Consider the following 19,476-nt stretch of genomic DNA (forward strand, 5'->3'; position numbering starts at 1 on the left):
TGTGAGGGGGCACATAATCTAGCATAATTTCATTGAGCGGACACCTAATATGGCATAACTACTGTCAGGGGGCACATAATCTGCCATAACTACTGTGAGGGGGCATCTAATCTGTCATAACTCCTGTGAGGAGGCACATAATCTGGCATAACTCCATTGAGGGGGCACATAATCTGGCATAAATACTGTCAGGGGCACCTAATCTGCTATAACTAGTGTGAGGACCCATAACCTGGCATAACTACTGTGAAGGGCACATATATGGGCAAAACTACTGTGAAGGGCACATATATGGGCAAAACTACTGTGAAAGAACACAAAGGTGGGCATAACTAATGTGGAGGGGCACAAAGGTGAGCATAACAACTGACGGGTATAGAGGTGGACATAACTACTGTGAGGGGCCACAAGGAGGACATAATTACTGTGATGGGCACAAAGGTGGGCATAACTACTGCGAGAGGCTACAAGGAGGACATAACTATTGTGAAGGGGCAACAAGGTGGGCATAATTACTGTAAATGAGGCACAATGTGGGGATTAGTACTATGTGGTAGCACTAAGAGGAAATCTAGGTTACCCTGTTATTGGGATGGCTCGGTTTTATTGGACCAGCACAGCGTCCCCTCATAGATATTTAACATGAACATTTGCCATCCCATCCTTATGCAATTATTCTTTTTTCTCTATCACCACATACTATGTGCAGATGTCAGGATGGAGTTGATAAGCTGTGATCTCACCTTTTGTGAATGGTGGACCCAGTGTTATCTATGCATATAGGTCATATCTTTCATTTCTAATCCTGTCTGTGATGATAAGCAGATAACTGCTGAAATGTGATCTGTACAGACCAAGAAGTGTCACCTATTGTTAGGCTTAGTGGCCAGTGCAAAAACTCCAGGATTTTATGATGCTTTTTAACTATAGAAAGTCCCAACCATGGTTATCCGTAATTGTCAGTCACAGTGATAATCCAAGTACTCCTGTGACACTTCACACTTCTGATAGCCACATTGCTCTCATTAGGCCAAACACTTCCTGGTTCTTGGACAACTGAGCATCATGGGAAATCAGTTCCAGTTTCAGTAGAAGCCTCAAACAAGTTCTCTGATTCATCTTCAGTAAGAGTAAAACAATACTCTTCTTTGCCATAAGGGAATGACAGATATGAAAATGCTTTGCCTTGCCTGACCTTGGACAGGACTCTTGAGATCATTGGCATCGTAGAGATTATATATGCCAGAATGAAGTGCTAAAATATAGAGAAGGTCTATTGAGCATAATGTTGAGTCTGGTGTAGGCCAAGTTGATATTTGCTTAGCCCCAGCTGTTTACTACATGTGCAACGACCCTCTGCGGAACTGGTGCAGAGGCAGGGAGTGGTAGTGGCCCTGATGAGGTGATGTGCCATGGTGCACTCCCTCAGGCCATTGCTACCTTGGGATCGTTGAAGTGAAAAGGATGTATACAGAATCAGGTCAGAAGTAGAAGAAAAAAAGTTTCTATTTACTAAGTGATAATTTACTAGCTGATAAGGCACCTCTGGTATGCCATTTTACTGATGTCCCTCTTATGAACTTCTGGTTAACAGCTGAAATCTGGCATTTGTGAATGTAGGTATCAACTGTGCAACGCAGGCTCTTTGAGTTGATCTGGCCTTGATGTGATCTAAGGTGATGGGTGTCTGAGCTGTCCTTTACCTGCAGCAGTTCCTGTATAGTTGAGATAGCTGGTCACTCTGCTGACTGTAAACACTAGTTTTGCAGACATTTGTAGTTTTTGGATCTTTCAGTATCTTTGGCGTAGTGGTCTTATAGATTAGCTAGTTCTCTGGTCCCTAAGGCCAATCCACAATATGACATGCTTCCTTACTCCTCACTGTCCTAACACTATCCTCTCCTTTCAGGAAGTAGGACCAGCCTACTCCTACCAAGAGGGGAGGGATAGGGTGCTTAGCCCCATTCCTATTCCCAACCATATCTCACCTGCTAAAATTAGCAGAATAATTGAAGCAATGAGTGGGGAGATCTCTGGGTCCATGTGTTTTACAGGGCTGGTTCTAGCTTTACTAGATTATGTATAATTTTAATTGTTTGCATTATTCATGGGATAACCCCTTTAAAGAGGAGCTCTCACGTCTTTCAACAACAGTGTCTGCAGCTGGCTCTCCACAGATTTTGGTAGTTGTTTTTGCTCTTAGACTCTCTGCTCCTAAGCAATTTATGCTGGTAGAATCATCTTTTGATATGTTATTCAGGCCATGCTCTGTCAAGACAGGTAGTGAACCAAAGTTTGTTCAGGAATGGGAAGGGCAACCTAGGAACAAAAGTTTTTTATTTTATTTATGGCACAATACAAGATCTATAAACATAGTGGGGGCATCTTGTCTCTAAGATAACATTAATTTAGTCACCACAAAACTTTCACATTGCTTATCTGTAAGATAATTAAAGGGAGTCCGTCACCAGTTTTATGCTGGCCTCACTTTTCAATCCTAACAGCTCCAGCGCATGACAATTAGTCCTCACGGCTGTCTTTGCCTCTGTTTTCCTTTCCTTTTGGACAGGGGACTAGCTTGGCTTATTTTTCTAGAGAAGCATTATGTGAGGACACAAACACAGTAGGTTTTCAGTGAGAAATTTGCTCGTGAAAAACATGTGCAATGCAGCTTTGTACCCCAAAGGATTAAAAACTGCTTTTTTTTTCTTCACACCTGCATATACAGCATAAGCATAAGCATTCAGTCCTTGCTCAGCTCTTGAAACAGACATATTAAAATAACTAAGATAATAGCTAAGCCAGCATCAAATCTGCAATTAGCTCTTTCAGAACAAAACCCCTTTAACAAAGCAAAACAGATAGAATCAGCTTTTCTAGCTGAGAGGCCTTGGAGTATGTACATCTGGGTGAATTTTATTTCTATTGTGAGAGGGTGAGGATATACCTTCATGTGAACTGGGATTATTTGCAGGGTGCTCCAATGAAACACACAGGCTGCATCAGTTCAGTGTTAGGAACTTATAGACTGTTATTGCCAGTAGTACTAACTCCAGCCACCATATGCCGCTGCGTCCCATGTGAGCTGGGCTGGACTGGGTTCTAAGGCGGCAGGAAGGAAGGAATACGTTTCGTGCTGCAGGGGAGAGAAAAGTGTGTTCTGTGAAGGGAACAGAAAAGACAAGGACATGTGGTGCAGCAGCCTGAGAGAGATTATTCAGTGTAAAGGATTGTTTCTCTGAGGATCTGTTCTGGATCCATACAGCAACTGATACCAGTAGCAGGAGCTTCCCTGTGACGACTTCAGGTAGCGGAGGAAGGGTTCCGCTGGCACTGCGAGCCATAGCAGTTCCAGATCTGGTGAGTCGTGAATAGTGATGAGCGGCAGGGGCAATATTCTAATTCGCGATATTTCGCGAATATTTGGGCGAATATTCGCCATATATTCGAGAATTCGCGAATTCATGATCTCCAGGTATTATTTTCTTGATTGTGAAAATTCGCATAAAATTAGCGTACAAATTTTCGTATAAAAATTCGCATGAACTGGTATTTTCACAAAAAACGAATATTCGCAATTACGAATATATTTTGCGAAATTCTAAATATTCGCGAATTCTCGAAGTGCCGATATTCGCGATTAAAATTCGCACTTCGAATATTCGTGATCAACACTAGTCGTGAACAGCGTGCACTCTAAAGGTAGAGGATCAACTTGTTTCTGTGTAGGCCTACACCGGTTACTCAGAGGCACAGTATTGACTTACAGGCTCTGCTGTTTGCGCCAACAGTTAGGTTTCTTCTTTCTTGCGGCACAGTATCGACTTGTAGTCTCTGCTGTGCATGCCACCGCGTTAGGTTCGCCCGGCCGGACAGGAACAGTGACTTCGCGTCTGGAGTATAAGGTTCTCTGTGTTGCTGTGTGGTGTTATGGTCTATAGAGGTTCCGGCAGGTCTGAGTCTGATGCTCTGCCAGGTGATTTTTGTGAACCCTGTGCTATGCCACCAGCGAATGGCTCTGCAGACACTACAGAGGATCTATAACGCTAAGGGGAGATAATATCGTTCTGGCAGTCGTACATACGTTTTTAGCCTATAGTTAAATTGGGAAACACCTTTCGCTACATATTCCTGCGGGTGGTGCAGCACCAGGGTGAGTGCTCCCAGAACTGTAATACATATATTGCCATACTGTTGTTTCTGTGGCGTTTCCCAGGTTTTATTTGTTAGGAATAAGAGTACAAAGTTTCTTTATCAACCCGTGTGGCCTTGCTGTAACCTGGAGAGCCCTCCCCGTCCATGACTTACACTATTACAGAGATCACTAAGTATATGTGATGACTATTGTAGGCTCATAGTGTCTCATGTCAGAAACCCAGCTCTTTCCTAGGTAACTACCCTTTGACAGAGCTGAGCAAAGTAAATTTGCTTGGCTGTCTGAGATGCTTTGGTTGGGGTGGTAGTTCTCGCATGCATGGAGTATGCCTAAGAATTATTGTAAGCCAGCCAATGCTCCTCTGGGTTTCTGGGAAAATATAGGAAAATCAGCACATCTTACAGCGAATCTGAAAATTCGGCGTGAATGCCGATTCGGTAGAATCGACTTGCTCATCTTTACCTTAGCCGCATTCAATTTTATAATCAGTTGACTGGTCTTTATTGGCCTTATTAGTTTTGAAAAGAGGTGAGCATGACCTCTAGCTTAACCACACAGTTTATTTTGTGGTCATCATAATGTATTAAGTATACCTTATGACAACTACATTATGAATTTCATTATGTGACGCTACGTTTTGATTGAGATTAGGTGATGGAGATTTTGGGTGAGGACTTGTAGCAGTAATCATATTTCTTTTAAAATATTAAAATATTATTAGCAATTGTGTATCCATCTCATTCAAAACTTACCAGGATGTGACAACTTCCTCACTTGGCCTAACAGAGATCAGGATAACACTGTTCTCTTGATAGGTAAGGGCCCTAGTAATGGAAACCTCTACCTTTCAGAAATTTAGGGGATTTTCCCATAAAATACATTTATCACCTATCCACAGGGCAGGTGATAAACGTATGGATGCTGGGGGTCCAACTGCTGGGAAACTGGGGGTTCTTGAGGTCTCTGTGTGAATGGAGCAGTAGTACACATGTAGAACATGGCTGCATTCGCTGTCAATGGGAATGACCGACATAACTGAGCACAGGGCTCAACTATGTCCATCAGACCCATAGACAGTGAATGAAGTGGTGCTCGTGTATGTGCACTAATGCTTCGCTCAAATTGGGGACACATGATGATACATCGGAGGGGAAATCATTTTAAGTCATGTCCTTCGGATTTGTCTTATAATGTCTGTGGTGGAAAACCACCTTTAACTAAGCTTTAGTACAGCCTGTGTATAAGGTTCTGAAACCTCAAGGAGGCATGGAATCTTAAAGAAAAGTGGTTGTTAGGGAGCTCTGTCCTTGACAGCCAACAGGTCTGAATAATAATGACTTCACTAACTGGAAGCACAAGAATAGTAACGATATGTTATTATGACAGTATAATAAAACAACATAAATCCTTATTGTCATAATCACTGGTCAACACAAGCATTAATAGAGACAGGCAATGTTTTATTGGAAAATCTCTTTAATTATTTTAAATACAGACATTTACAACATTCGATTAATGTGAATATTAAAGGACATGGTAACTGATAATAAAATGTTCTTCATAGTGAATAGTAATGACACTCCAGGTCATCTGCCCTGACCCTAGTTTTTACTCTGTGATTGGTTTTATGATAATGACAATATATCTGTAACGTGTGACAGGAAAGCTTTAATAGAAATACTTCCTGGGTTATTTCCTAAAGCCTTAGACTCTTCAGACTCCCAGTGGGGAATATTTCATTTTGGGTCCAGTGCACAGAGGTGGTGTATCATGTCTATTGATTGACATTTCAGAGAAGAGCAGGCACACCAAGGAGATACCATATCTCTGTCACTACCCATAACGGCTTTCTGGTATTATCTTACAATCCCTTTTTTCTGTCATTTTGTGAATTCAAGCTCTAGGCTGTATCTCCATTTATCAGCCCCGTTATCTCTGCTTCTATCATATTCTCTGGAAAATATATTCATTTGATGTCACTTTGCTTTTTCTTCTCTACAATATATCTACAATCATTTTCAGAAGTATTAAATCAGGTCAGAAATAAAATGTATTTATCCTTAAAAAATATGAGAAAAGTGAATCTGTAGTGTGGTTTCCAGAAGTGTACAGTATTTTTGAAGAAGATGTTCAGTTTTTGCCTAAGTTCCTGTATAGTTTTTGTTTGATCATGACTTCCATTATATGTGCATATAACCTATCACTTTTGAATCTGAAGGATCTGAATAAGCACAAATATGTGTTCCCTACTTGTTTCTCCTGTTCTTCACATAAGATAAATTACCATTGAATGTAATGTCACATGGCTGGGATGCCCCTTTGCTGACTGCTGCAATGACATTTCATTTATGCTGATTTCAAATACTATAGGTCTAAGGAGCAGAAGTGGGGGTGGGGAAGCACAATTGAAGTGGTTTTCCTTAGCATAAGTCATCAATATCATATCATTGGGGGTTTGAAACTGAGCACCCCCTCCCCCCCGCGCTATAAGCTGTTTCAAGCAGCTGCTGGTGGCAAAACCGATACAGATTTAAAGTAGTAAGCAGAAGGCTCAATACTTTGTGTAGTGGCCATGCTGGGGTACTGCAACTCAGTTCTCATTCAAGTGAAAATGCACAGTGCACAGCGCCTACTGCTTTCTTTCTGTATACTGTAGAGGTTCTAGCATATTGACTGACCGAAATAGCTGATTTTTGGTGGTGCAGGATGTTCCACTGATCTGATATTGTTGGCCTATCCTGAAGATACTGTAGGTCATCAATATCTTTATCTCGCTCAACCCCTTTAAGGTAAGAGTAATATATATATATATATATATATATATATTATTTATTTATTTATTTATTTTTTAATTATATTTCAACCCTAAGGAATGTACCTAATTTGTTTCCTGAAATTCATTTATCCACAACCCCCTCAGTTTTTCCATTGAGTTGTCTTGAATGACATCCAATTTTAAAGAAAAATCTGGCAAAATATTGATAAACACTTCTCAAAAATGTAAAATAAATATTGCCTTTATTAGCAATTTGGAACTTATAGCTGAAAAGTACAAATGCCCCAATCTAAAAGAAAATAGTCCTCAGTAACAGTGATTGTTGGTGTTGTAAAGTCTAATTCTAGAGCTCAATTTCAGTAATGGCGTATTTAACCAGTATCAAGTGGCAATGAAATTGTTTTTACTATTGTGTCATAGGTCATTAATACTATAATTATTTCTAGTGCTAATAATATTATGAATAAGTGTAGTTGCTCATATGTACCAATGATGGCATGCAGTACTTGTCGATAAACACGTGGCAAAACATGCATTTGGCAGAAAACTATTTATCCCAGCCCACCTTACACATACATGCTTGGCCGAGAATTCATGGGTTCTCAATGTATGTGTTCTCAGGGCATATGTTCTCAGTAAGGACAGTGGAGAAAGTCACTGTCAGACTTTTCTGGTGGAAGCATAATCTTCTGAGAATGAAAAAACATTTGCCATCAGGGAAAATTTGAGAAGCCAGTCTATATACATGATATGGTCAGCTGGTTCTGCTGAAATCAGTGTGCCATATCGGATCCTGGAATAAATGCTGACAAATGATGAAAGTGTTCAAAGACTACACCAATAAAACCACTGCAAACAGGTGACAGGTTGCGCCTTAATTGGATGAGGGGAGTATGATATATTTTTTTTATCTTAACACCATTTTAGGGAAAATCAATTTGTTACCACGAACAATGAGGAAATTCGGCTTTGCGGCAAATCAAATTGTCCCTGAAACTTGGATCGAAGTCCACTTCGGTCACTTCGATTCGCTCAACACTAATTAAAATCAGCAAGAATTAGGTTTCAATAGCAAAAAAGAAATAATAATTAGGGATGAGCGAACTCGAACTGTATAGTTCGGGTTCGTACCGAATTTTGGGGTGTCCGTGACACGGACCCGAACCCGGACATTTTCGTAAAAGTCCGGGTTCGGGTTCGGTGTTCGTCGCTTTCTTCGCGCTTTTGTGACGCTTTCTTGGCGCTTTTTGAAAGGCTGCAAAGCAGCCAATCAACAAGCGTCATACTACTTGCCCCAAGAGGCCATCACAGCCATGCCTACTATTGGCATGGCTGTGATTGGCCAGAGCACCATGTGACCCAGCCTCTATTTAAGCTGGAGTCACATAGCGCCGCCCGTCACTCTGCTCTGATTAGCGTAGGGAGAGGTTGCGGCTGCGACAGTAGGGCGAGATTAGGCAGATTAACTCCTCCAAAGGACTTGATTAACTGATCGATCTGCAGCTGTGGATCATTGAGCTGCTGATCCTCAATTGCTCACTGTTTTTAGGCTGCCCAGACCGTTTGTCAGTCACATTTTTCTGGGGTGATCGGCGGCCATTTTGTGTCTTGTGGTGCGCCAGCACAAGCTGCGACCAAGTGCATTTAACCCTCAATGGTGTGGTTGTTTTTTGGCTAAAGCCTACATCAGGGTGAAGCTGTCACACCAAGTGCATTTAACCAGCAATAGTCTGTTTATTTTTTGGCCATATACTACATCAGGGGCAAGCTGCGCCTGTCACCAAGTGCATTTAACCCTCAATGGTGCGTTTGTTTTTTGGCTAAAGCCTACATCAGGGTGAAGCTGTCACACCAAGTGCATTTAACCAGCAATAGTCTGTTTATTTTTTGGCCATATACTACATCAGGGGCAAGCTGCGCCCGTCACCAAGTGCATTTAACCCTCAGTAGTGTGGTTGGTCAAGCTATCACACCAAGTGCATTTAACCAGCAATAGTCTGTTCATTTTTTGGCCATATACTAAATCAGGGGCAAGCTGCGCCCGTCACCAAGTGCATTTAACCAGCAATAGTCTGTTCATTTTTTGGCCATATACTACATCAGGGGCAAGCTGCGCCCGTCACCAAGTGCATTTAACCCTCAGTAGTGTGGTTGGTCAAGCTGTGACACCAAGTGCATTTAACCAGCAATAGTCTGTTCATTTTTTGGCCATATACTACATCAGGGGCAAGCTGCGCCCATCACCAAGTGCATTTAACCAGCAATAGTGTGGTTATTTTTTGGCCATATCCCAGTCTAATTCTGTCACTAAATCCATACCGGTCACCCAGCGCCTAAATACTAGGCCTCAAATTTATATCCCGCTAAATCTCTCGTTACCGCTGTCCTGTTGTGGCTGGGAAAGTTATTTAGTGTCCGTCAAAGCACATTTTTTGTTCTGGGTTGAAATACAATTCCCAATTTAGCAATTTAAAAATTTAGTGGTTTCTGCTGTATCAGAGCTATTTGAAATCTATCCCTAAAAGGGTATATAATATTCAAGGTGCACATAGGGTCATTCAGAATAACTTCACACACCCGCTACTGTGCATTTCCAAGTCTAATTCTGTCACTAAACCCATACCTGTCACCCAGCGCCTAAATACTAGGCCTCAAATTCATATCCAGCTAAATCTGTCGTTAGTGCTGTAGCTGGGCGAGTTATTTAGTGTCCGTTCAAGCACATTTCTTGTTCTGGGTTGAAATACAATTCCCAATTTAGCAATTTCATAATTTAGTGGTTTCTGCTATATCAGAGCTATTTGAAATCTATCCCTAAAAGGGTAGATCATATTGAAGGTGCACATAGGGACATTCAGAATAACTTCACACACCCGCTACTGTGCATTTCCAAGTCTAATTCTGTCACTAAACCCATACCTGTCACCCAGCGCCTAAATACTAGGCCTCAAATTTATATCCAGCTAAATCTGTCCTTAGTGCTGTAGCTGGGCGAGTTATTTAGTGTCCGTTCAAGCACATTTCTTGTTCTGGGTTGAAATACAATTCCCAATTTAGCAATTTCATAATTTAGTGGTTTCTGCTATATCAGAGCTATTTGAAATCTATCCCTAAAAGGGTAGATCATATTGAAGGTGCACATAGGGACATTCAGAATAACTTCACACACCCGCTACTGTGCATTTCCAAGTCTAATTCTGTCACTAAACCCATACCTGTCACCCAGCGCCTAAATACTAGGCCTCAAATTTATATCCCGCTGAATTTGAATACAATACATTGGGCCAAATAATATATTTGTTGTTGTGGTGAACCATAACAATGAGAAAAACATCTAGTAAGGGACGCGGACGTGGACATGGTCGTGGTGGTGTTAGTGGACCCTCTGGTGCTGGGAGAGGACGTGGCCGTTCTGCCACATCCACACGTCCTAGTGTACCAACTACCTCAGGTCCCAGTAGCCGCCAGAATTTACAGCGATATATGGTGGGGCCCAATGCCGTTCTAAGGATGGTAAGGCCTGAGCAGGTACAGGCATTAGTCAATTGGGTGGCCGACAGTGGATCCAGCACGTTCACATTATCTCCCACCCAGTCTTCTGCAGAAAGCGCACAGATGGCGCCTGAAAACCAACCCCATCAGTCTGTCACATCACCCCCATGCATACCAGGGAAACTGTCTCAGCCTCAAGTTATGCAGCAGTCTCTTATGCTGTTTGAAGACTCCGCTGGCAGGGTTTCCCAAGGGCATCCACCTAGCCCTTCCCCAGCGGTGAAAGACATAGAATGCACTGACGCACAACCACTTATGTTTCCTGATGATGAGGACATGGGAATACCACCTCAGCATGTCTCTGATGATGACGAAACACAGGTGCCAACTGCTGCGTCTTTCTGCAGTGTGCAGACTGAACAGGAGGTCAGGGATCAAGACTGGGTGGAAGACGATGCAGGGGACGATGAGGTCCTAGACCCCACATGGAATGAAGGTCGTGCCACTGACTTTCACAGTTCGGAGGAAGAGGCAGTGGTGAGACCGAGCCAACAGCGTAGCAAAAGAGGGAGCAGTGGGCAAAAGCAGAACACCCGCCGCCAAGAGACTCCGCCTGCTACTGACCGCCGCCATCTGGGACCGAGCACCCCAAAGGCAGCTTCAAGGAGTTCCCTGGCATGGCACTTCTTCAAACAATGTGCTGACGACAAGACCCGAGTGGTTTGCACGCTGTGCCATCAGAGCCTGAAGCGAGGCATTAACGTTCTGAACCTGAGCACAACCTGCATGACCAGGCACCTGCATGCAAAGCATGAACTGCAGTGGAGTAAACACCTTAAAACCAAGGAAGTCACTCAGGCTCCCCCTGCTACCTCTTCTGCTGCTGCCGCCTCGGCCTATTCTGCTGCTGCCGCCTCGGCCTCTTCCTCCGCCTCTGGAGGAACGTTGGCACCTGCCGCCCAGCAAACAGGGGATGTACCACCAACACCACCACCACCACCTCCGTCACCAAGCGTCTCAACCATGTCACACGCCAGCGTTCAGCTCTCCATCTCACAAACATTTGATAGAAAGCGTAAATTCCCACCTAACCAACCTCGATCCCTGGCCCTGAATGCCAGCATTTCTAAACTACTGGCCTATGAAATGCTGTCATTTAGGCTGGTGGACACAGACAGCTTCAAACAGCTCATGTCGCTTGCTGTCCCACAGTATGTTGTTCCCAGCCGGCACTACTTCTCCAAGAGAGCCGTGCCTTCCCTGCACAACCAAGTATCCGATAAAATCAAGTGTGCACTGCGCAACGCCATCTGTAGCAAGGTCCACCTAACCACAGATACGTGGACCAGTAAGCACGGCCAGGGACGCTATATCTCCCTAACTGCACACTGGGTAAATGTAGTGGCAGCTGGGCCCCAGGCGGAGAGCTGTTTGGCGCACGTCCTTCCGCCGCCAAGGATCGCAGGGCAACATTCTTTGCCTCCTGTTGCCACCTCCTCCTTCTCGGCTTCCTCCTCCTCTTCTTCCACCTGCTCATCCAGTCAGCCACACACCTTCACCACCAACTTCAGCACAGCCCGGGGTAAACGTCAGCAGGCCATTCTGAAACTCATATGTTTGGGGGACAGGCCCCACACCGCACAGGAGTTGTGGCGGGGTATTGAACAACAGACCGACGAGTGGTTGCTGCCGGTGAGCCTCAAGCCCGGCCTGGTGGTGTGTGATAATGGGCGAAATCTCGTTGCAGCTCTGGGACTAGCCAATTTGACGCACATCCCTTGCTTGGCGCATGTGCTGAATTTGGTGGTGCAGAAGTTCATTCACAACTACCCCGACATGTCAGAGCTGCTGCATAAAGTGCGGGCCGTCTGTTCGCGCTTCCGGCGTTCACATCCTGCTGCTGCTCGCCTGTCTGCGCTACAGCGTAACTTCGGCCTTCCCGCTCACCGCCTCATATGCGACGTGCCCACCAGGTGGAACTCCACCTTGCACATGCTGGACAGACTGTGCGAGCAGCAGCAGGCCATAGTGGAGTTTCAGCTGCAGCACGCACGGGTCAGTCGCACTACAGAACAGCACCACTTCACCACCAATGACTGGGCCTCCATGCGAGACCTGTGTGCCCTGTTGCGCTGTTTCGAGTACTCCACCAACATGGCCAGTGGCGATGACGCCGTTATCAGCGTTACAATACCACTTCTATGTCTCCTTGAGAAAACACTTAGGGCGATGATGCAAGAGGAGATGGCCCAGGAGGAGGAGGAGGAGGAGGAGGAAGAGGGGTCATTTTTAGCACTTTCAGGCCAGTCTCTTCGAAGTGACTCAGAGGGAGGTTTTTGGCAACAGCAGAGGCCAGGTACAAATGTGGCCAGACAGGGCCCACTACTGGAGGACGAGGAGGACGAGGATGAGGAGGAGGTAGAGGAGGATGAGGATGAAGCATGGTCACAGCGGGGTGGCACCCAACGCAGCTCGGGTCCATCACTGGTGCGTGGCTGGGGGGAAAGGCAGGACGATGACGATACGCCTCCCACAGAGGACAGCTTGTCCTTACCCCTGGGCAGCCTGGCACACATGAGCGACTACATGCTGCAGTGCCTGCGCAACGACAGCAGAGTTGCCCACATTTTAACCTGTGCGGACTACTGGGTTGCCACCCTGCTGGATCCACGCTACAAAGACAATGTGCCCACCTTACTTCCTGCACTGGAGCGTGATAGGAAGATGCGCGAGTACAAGCGCACGTTGGTAGACGCGCTACTGAGAGCATTCCCAAATGTCACAGGGGAACAAGTGGAAGCCCAAGGCCAAGGCAGAGGAGGAGCAAGAGGTCGCCAAGGCAGCTGTGTCACGGCCAGCTCCTCTGAGGGCAGGGTTAGCATGGCAGAGATGTGGAAAACTTTTGTCAACACGCCACAGCTAACTGCACCACCACCTGATACGCAACGTGTTAGCAGGAGGCAACATTTCACTAACATGGTGGAACAGTACGTGTGCACACCCCTCCACGTACTGACTGATGGTTCGGCCCCATTCAACTTCTGGGTCTCTAAATTGTCCACGTGGCCAGAGCTAGCCTTTTATGCCTTGGAGGTGCTGGCCTGCCCGGCAGCCAGCGTTTTGTCTGAACGTGTATTCAGCACGGCAGGGGGCGTCATTACAGACAAACGCAGCCGCCTGTCTACAGCCAATGTGGACAAGCTGACGTTCATAAAAATGAACCAGGCATGGATCCCACAGGACCTGTCCGTCCCTTGTCCAGATTAGACATTAACTACCTCCCCATAACCATATATTATTGGACTCCAGGGCACTTCCTCATTCAATCCTATTTTTATTTTCATTTTACCATTATATTGCGAGGCTACCCAAAGTTGAATGAACCTCTCCTCTGCCTGTGTGCTAGGCCTAAATATATGCCAATGGACTGTTGCAGTGGTGGCTGACATGAAGCCTGATTCTCTGCTATGACATGCAGACTAATTCTCTGCTGACATGAAGCCAGATTGTCTGTTACGGGACCTCTCTCCTCTGCCTGTGTGCTAGGCCTAAATATATGCCAATGGACTGTTGCAGTGGTGGCTGACGTGAAGCCTCATTCTCTGCTATGACATGCAGACTAATTCTCTGCTGACATGAAGCCAGATTGTCTGTTACGGGACCTCTCTCCTCTGCCTGGGTGCTGGGCCTAAATTTATGACAATGGACTGTTGCAGTGGTGGCTGACGTGAAGCCTGATTCTCTGCTATCACATGCAGACTGATTCTCTGCTGACATGAAGCCAGATCCTCTGTTACGGGACCTCTCTCCTCTGCCTGGGTGCTGGGCCTAAATTTATGACAATGGACTGTTGCAGTGGTGGCTGACGTGAAGCCTGATTCTCTGCTATGACATGCAGACTGATTCTCTGCTGTCATGAAGCCAGATTGTCTGTTACGGGACCTCTCTGCTCTGCCTGTGTGCTAGGCCTAAATATATGCCAATGGACTGTTGCAGTGGTGGGTGACGTGAAGCCTCATTCTCTGCTATGACATGCAGACTGATTCTCTGCTGACATGAAGCCAGATTGTCTGTTACGGGACCTCTCTCCTCTGCCTGTGTGCTAGGCCTAAATATATGCCAATGGACTGTTGCAGTGGTGGCTGACGTGAAGCCTCATTCTCTGCTATGACATGCAGACTAATTCTCTGCTGACATGAAGCCAGATTGTCTGTTACGGGACCTCTCTCCTCTGCCTGGGTGCTGGGCCTAAATTTATGACAATGGACTGTTGCAGTGGTGGCTGACGTGAAGCCTGATTCTCTGCTATGACATGCAGACTGATTCTCTGCTGACATGAAGCCAGATCCTCTGTTACGGGACCTCTCTCCTCTGCCTGTGTGTGTGCTGGGCCTAAATATATGCCAATGGACTGTTGCAGTGGTGGCTGACGTGAAGCCTCATTCTCTGCTATGACATGCAGACTGATTCTCTGCTGACATGAAGCCAGATTCTCTGTTACGGGACCTCTCTCCTCTGCCTGTGTGTGTGCTGGGCCTAAATATATGCCAATGGACTGTTGCAGTGGTGGCTGACGTGAAGCCTCATTCTCTGCTATGACATGCAGACTAATTCTCTGCTGACATGAAGACAGATTCTCTGTTACGGGACCTCCCTCCTCTGCCTGGGTGCTGGGCCTAAATATATGCCAATGGACTGTTGCAGTGGTGGCTGACGTGAAGCCTCATTCTCTGCTATGACATGCAGACTAATTCTCTGCTGACATGAAGACAGATTCTCTGTTACGGGACCTCCCTCCTCTGCCTGGGTGCTGGGCCTAAATATATGCCAATGGACTGTTGCAGTGGTCGCTGACGTGAAGCCTCATTCTCTGCTATGACATGCAGACTGATTCTCTGCTGACATGAAGACAGATTCTCTGTTACGGGACCTCTCTCCTCTGCCTGTGTGTGTGCTGGGCCTAAATATATGCCAATGGACTGTTGCAGTGGTGGCTGACGTGAAGCCTCATTCTCTGCTATGACATGCAGACTGATTCTCTGCTGACATGAAGCCAGATTCTCTGTTACGGGACCTCTCTCCTCTGCCTGTGTGTGTGCTGGGCCTAAATATATGCCAATGGACTGTTGCAGTGGTGGCTGACGTGAAGCCTCATTCTCTGCTATGACATGCAGACTAATTCTCTGCTGACATGAAGACAGATTCTCTGTTACGGGACCTCCCTCCTCTGCCTGGGTGCTGGGCCTAAATATATGCCAATGGACTGTTGCAGTGGTGGCTGACGTGAAGCCTCATTCTCTGCTATGACATGCAGACTAATTCTCTGCTGACATGAAGACAGATTCTCTGTTACGGGACCTCTCTCCTCTGCCTGGGTGCCGGGGCCTAAATATCTGAGAATGGACTGTTCCAGTGGTGGGTGACGGGAAGCCAGATTCTCTGCTATGGAACCTCTCTCCAATTGATTTTGGTTAATTTTTATTTATTTAATTTTTATTTTAATTCATTTCCCTATCCACATTTGTTTGCAGGGGATTTACCTACATGTTGCTGCCTTTTGCAGCCCTCTAGCTCTTTCCTGGGCTGTTTTACAGCCTTTTTAGTGCCGAAAAGTTCGGGTCCCCATTGACTTCAATGGGGTTCGGGTTCGGGACGAAGTTCGGATCGGGTTCGGATCCCGAACCCGAACATTTCCGGGATGTTCGGCCGAACTTCTCGAACCCGAACATCCAGGTGTTCGCTCAACTCTAATAATAATCACTGTATAATAAAAAAAAAATATCTAATGTACTGTGTATTTAGTTTCTAGTTTATACTGTACTGTCCCCACTACTATACGAGGGAGCAGTGAAAGCAGCGGAGACTTATTGGCAATGCTCCATGGTAAAACAATATGCAAAGAGGTATCTCCCAAGGAAAGAGAGCCATCTGTCTACGGATGAATATGTGGCTCGGCTATTTTCCCTTCTCCTTTTCCAAGGCTTGATAAAAAGTTGCACATTGACTCATAGAAAGCCACTTCCACAAAGTGACGCTAATGAGATGGTTCTCTTTCCTTGGGAGATACCTCTTTGCAAAAGTGGATATAAAACAATTAATACACAAATTATGAAACATAATAATAACAATATTATATCACTGTCACAGTCCTGGACATTTTTTTTTATAAAATCCCCCTTTCTGTATCCTATTTTTTCCAAACCACGTACAGTGGTTCCTTCATCACTACCAGCATGATTTTCAACATAGTGGTCTTATATCCCGCACCCCCATTGACCAGCTGTTCTCTGCCGCCTTCAGTACTAGAACTAGCACTTTGAATGGAACAGGAAGCACAGCTCCCATCAAAGTGGAGAGACTATGCTGGGTTTCTGCAGCTTAGCTCTCATTCACTTAAATGGGGGCCTGAACTGCAGTACCCCGGCATGGCCACTGCACTTTCATGGGAGCTGTGCTTCCTGTTTCATTCAAGGTGCTAGTTCCAACACCAGAGGCCGCACGGAACAGCTGATTGGTGGGGGGTGCGGGATGTGAGACCCTCCCCGATCACATATTCATGATCTATTCTGAGAATAGGTCATCATTATCAGTAGCCTGTAAAACCCCTTTAACCCTTTCCTGACTGAGTGAATTTTTGCGTTTTCGTTTTTTGTTCCCTGCCTTCCATGAGCCCTAACTTTTTTTATTTTTCCGTTCACATAGCTGTATGGTGACTTGTTTTTGGTAGAACAAATCGTGCTTTCTAATGGCACCAATTTATATTGCATAGGATATAGTGGAAACCTGGGAAAAAAATTGGAAAAAAAACGCAATTCCGCCACAGTTTTATGGGTTTTGTTTTTATGGCGTTCACTATGCGGTAAAACTTATATAGTTTTTCTTGCATTTTAATACTGAAAAAAAAAACTTTTGAATTTTTTTTTCTTTTCATTGTCATATTCTGACCCCCATAACTTTTTTATAGTTACATCTATGGAGATGTGTGAGGGCACCTTTTTTGCAGGCCTATCTGTAGTTTTTGTTAATACTATTTTGTCTGCATTACTTTCTGCTCACTTAATTAAATTTTTTGGGCAGGTAAGGTGCAAAGAAACCATTTTTTTCCATTACCACATTCACCATATGGTATCCATTATTCAATATTTTAATAGTATGGGCATTTTTGCTCACGACAGTGCCCATGATGTTTAATTTTTATATTGTTTAAGTATTTTGATTTTGGGGAAAGTGGGGGGGGGTGATTTTCATAGTTAAAGATTTTTTAAATATATTTTTCACTTTTTTTAGGTTCCCAAGTGGACCCCAAGATGCAGTTATTAGAGTGTAATTTGTATAGAGTGATGGCATTTTATCCATTACTCTATGCATAGATTGCTATGTTACAATTCAGTGCTGCCATCTGCAGGTCTGAATTGCAATATACAAGTAATGAACTTAGAAGCTTAGTACAGGCTCTGACTCATCACTGACATGGAACACCTTCCCTGATCTCATTCGGGGGAGGCGTTCCTGATCGCGCTTCTGGGTTTTTAGCCTCTCAGATGTCGTGGCCACATTTGACCATGTCATCTGAGGGGTTAAATGTCAGTGATTGGCATTACCTCCAATTGCAGACATTTAGCCTTGGATGTCTGCTATGTGGAACAGCAGTCACCCAGTAGCTGTGGCGCTCGCTCTGCTCGGTACATATACGGTGGATGTCGGGAAGCGGTTAAACTGTCTGAAATTTTTAATGATCTCATCCCATCTGAATTAATGAGTATTTCTATAGTTTGTTGCAATTTATTGTTAATGCATGTCAGATTGTACATTTTTACATGGGAAAAAAATATGGTTGTTTTTGCAACCAATTAGTATCACTTGACTCAATTTTCGTCTTCTCCCGTATTGTTGTCAAAGTTACCTTTTGTTTTTGCTTGCATTAACACGATACTGAATTTTTCTGATAAATGTGCTACAATTACTTTATTTTGTTTAGGCCAGTATTTCATTAATATTTTAAATACTCCTATTTGATCATTAGATTGAGAAACATAATGAGGTTGTCTTCTTTTTGGTGTTGGCCTGTGAGCCAATCTGGGCAACCCTCCCCCACCACTTCAGGTTCATATGAGCATCCCCATTCTTTCTCCCTTGCTCTTTTTCTCACTGACATGTGCAGTAAATGCACTCTGTTTTAATGGACTCGTCCAAAGCGAACCTGAAAAGCTTTGGGTTCTTCTGGCGGACTTACTAACTTATTCACTCATGTCTCGTTATCACAAAAAGTTAGAAAGTTGATGCTAACGTATTTATATTTACGTCTACCTGCCATCTTCCATTATGGCTCTCCAATATCCTTAAAGAGCAATTTGCGAGAGCCAGACATAGCTGCACTCAGGATGAGGAGCATATGAAAGAAGTAGATAGGCTAGAAATGGATTCTGTAACAGAGGATATGAGTTGGAAATGTTGGAAAAAAACAAAGGAGAGGTTATATAAATCTGGTATTGCAGCATAGCAGTATTTGAAATCTTTGAAGTCAGAATTTAGTGACATTACGTATAAATTTGAAGTCTCATTTCCATGTGATTAATTAAAGACAATGATGGGATAAAACATTTCCCAATTATACATAGCACTTCGGACAGTTTAGTAAAAATAGATCCTTGCATTGTACACACTTCTGCTCATTCTACTGAAACCAGTAAGAGCTTATGCACGGAATTGTGTCTTAAATGCAGGATATATAAGAATAAAACATGAAGTAAATTCTCTGATGAATCACTAAACACTTGTGTATGTGCTGGGGTTACTATATCAATGATGCCACTTGCACATAATTATTCTGTTCCTCTTTTATGGAAATGACATCAATCCCTTGTTGCTTCTTCAAACATATTTCCATAACAATGGCAAGGGTTTCACTTACTGTAGCTTTTACTCAAGAATTATTTCCTATTCTTAGATTTCTTTGTATAAGCCTTCATCTTTAACATTTGTCAGTTCTATTTAACCCCTTAGTGACCACCCATATGCCTTTTTACGGCGGTCACTAAGTGGCCTTAGGCTT

Source organism: Bufo gargarizans, chromosome 1 (genome assembly GCF_014858855.1).
Source record: "Bufo gargarizans isolate SCDJY-AF-19 chromosome 1, ASM1485885v1, whole genome shotgun sequence".
Classification (NCBI taxonomy): Eukaryota; Metazoa; Chordata; class Amphibia; order Anura; family Bufonidae; genus Bufo; species Bufo gargarizans.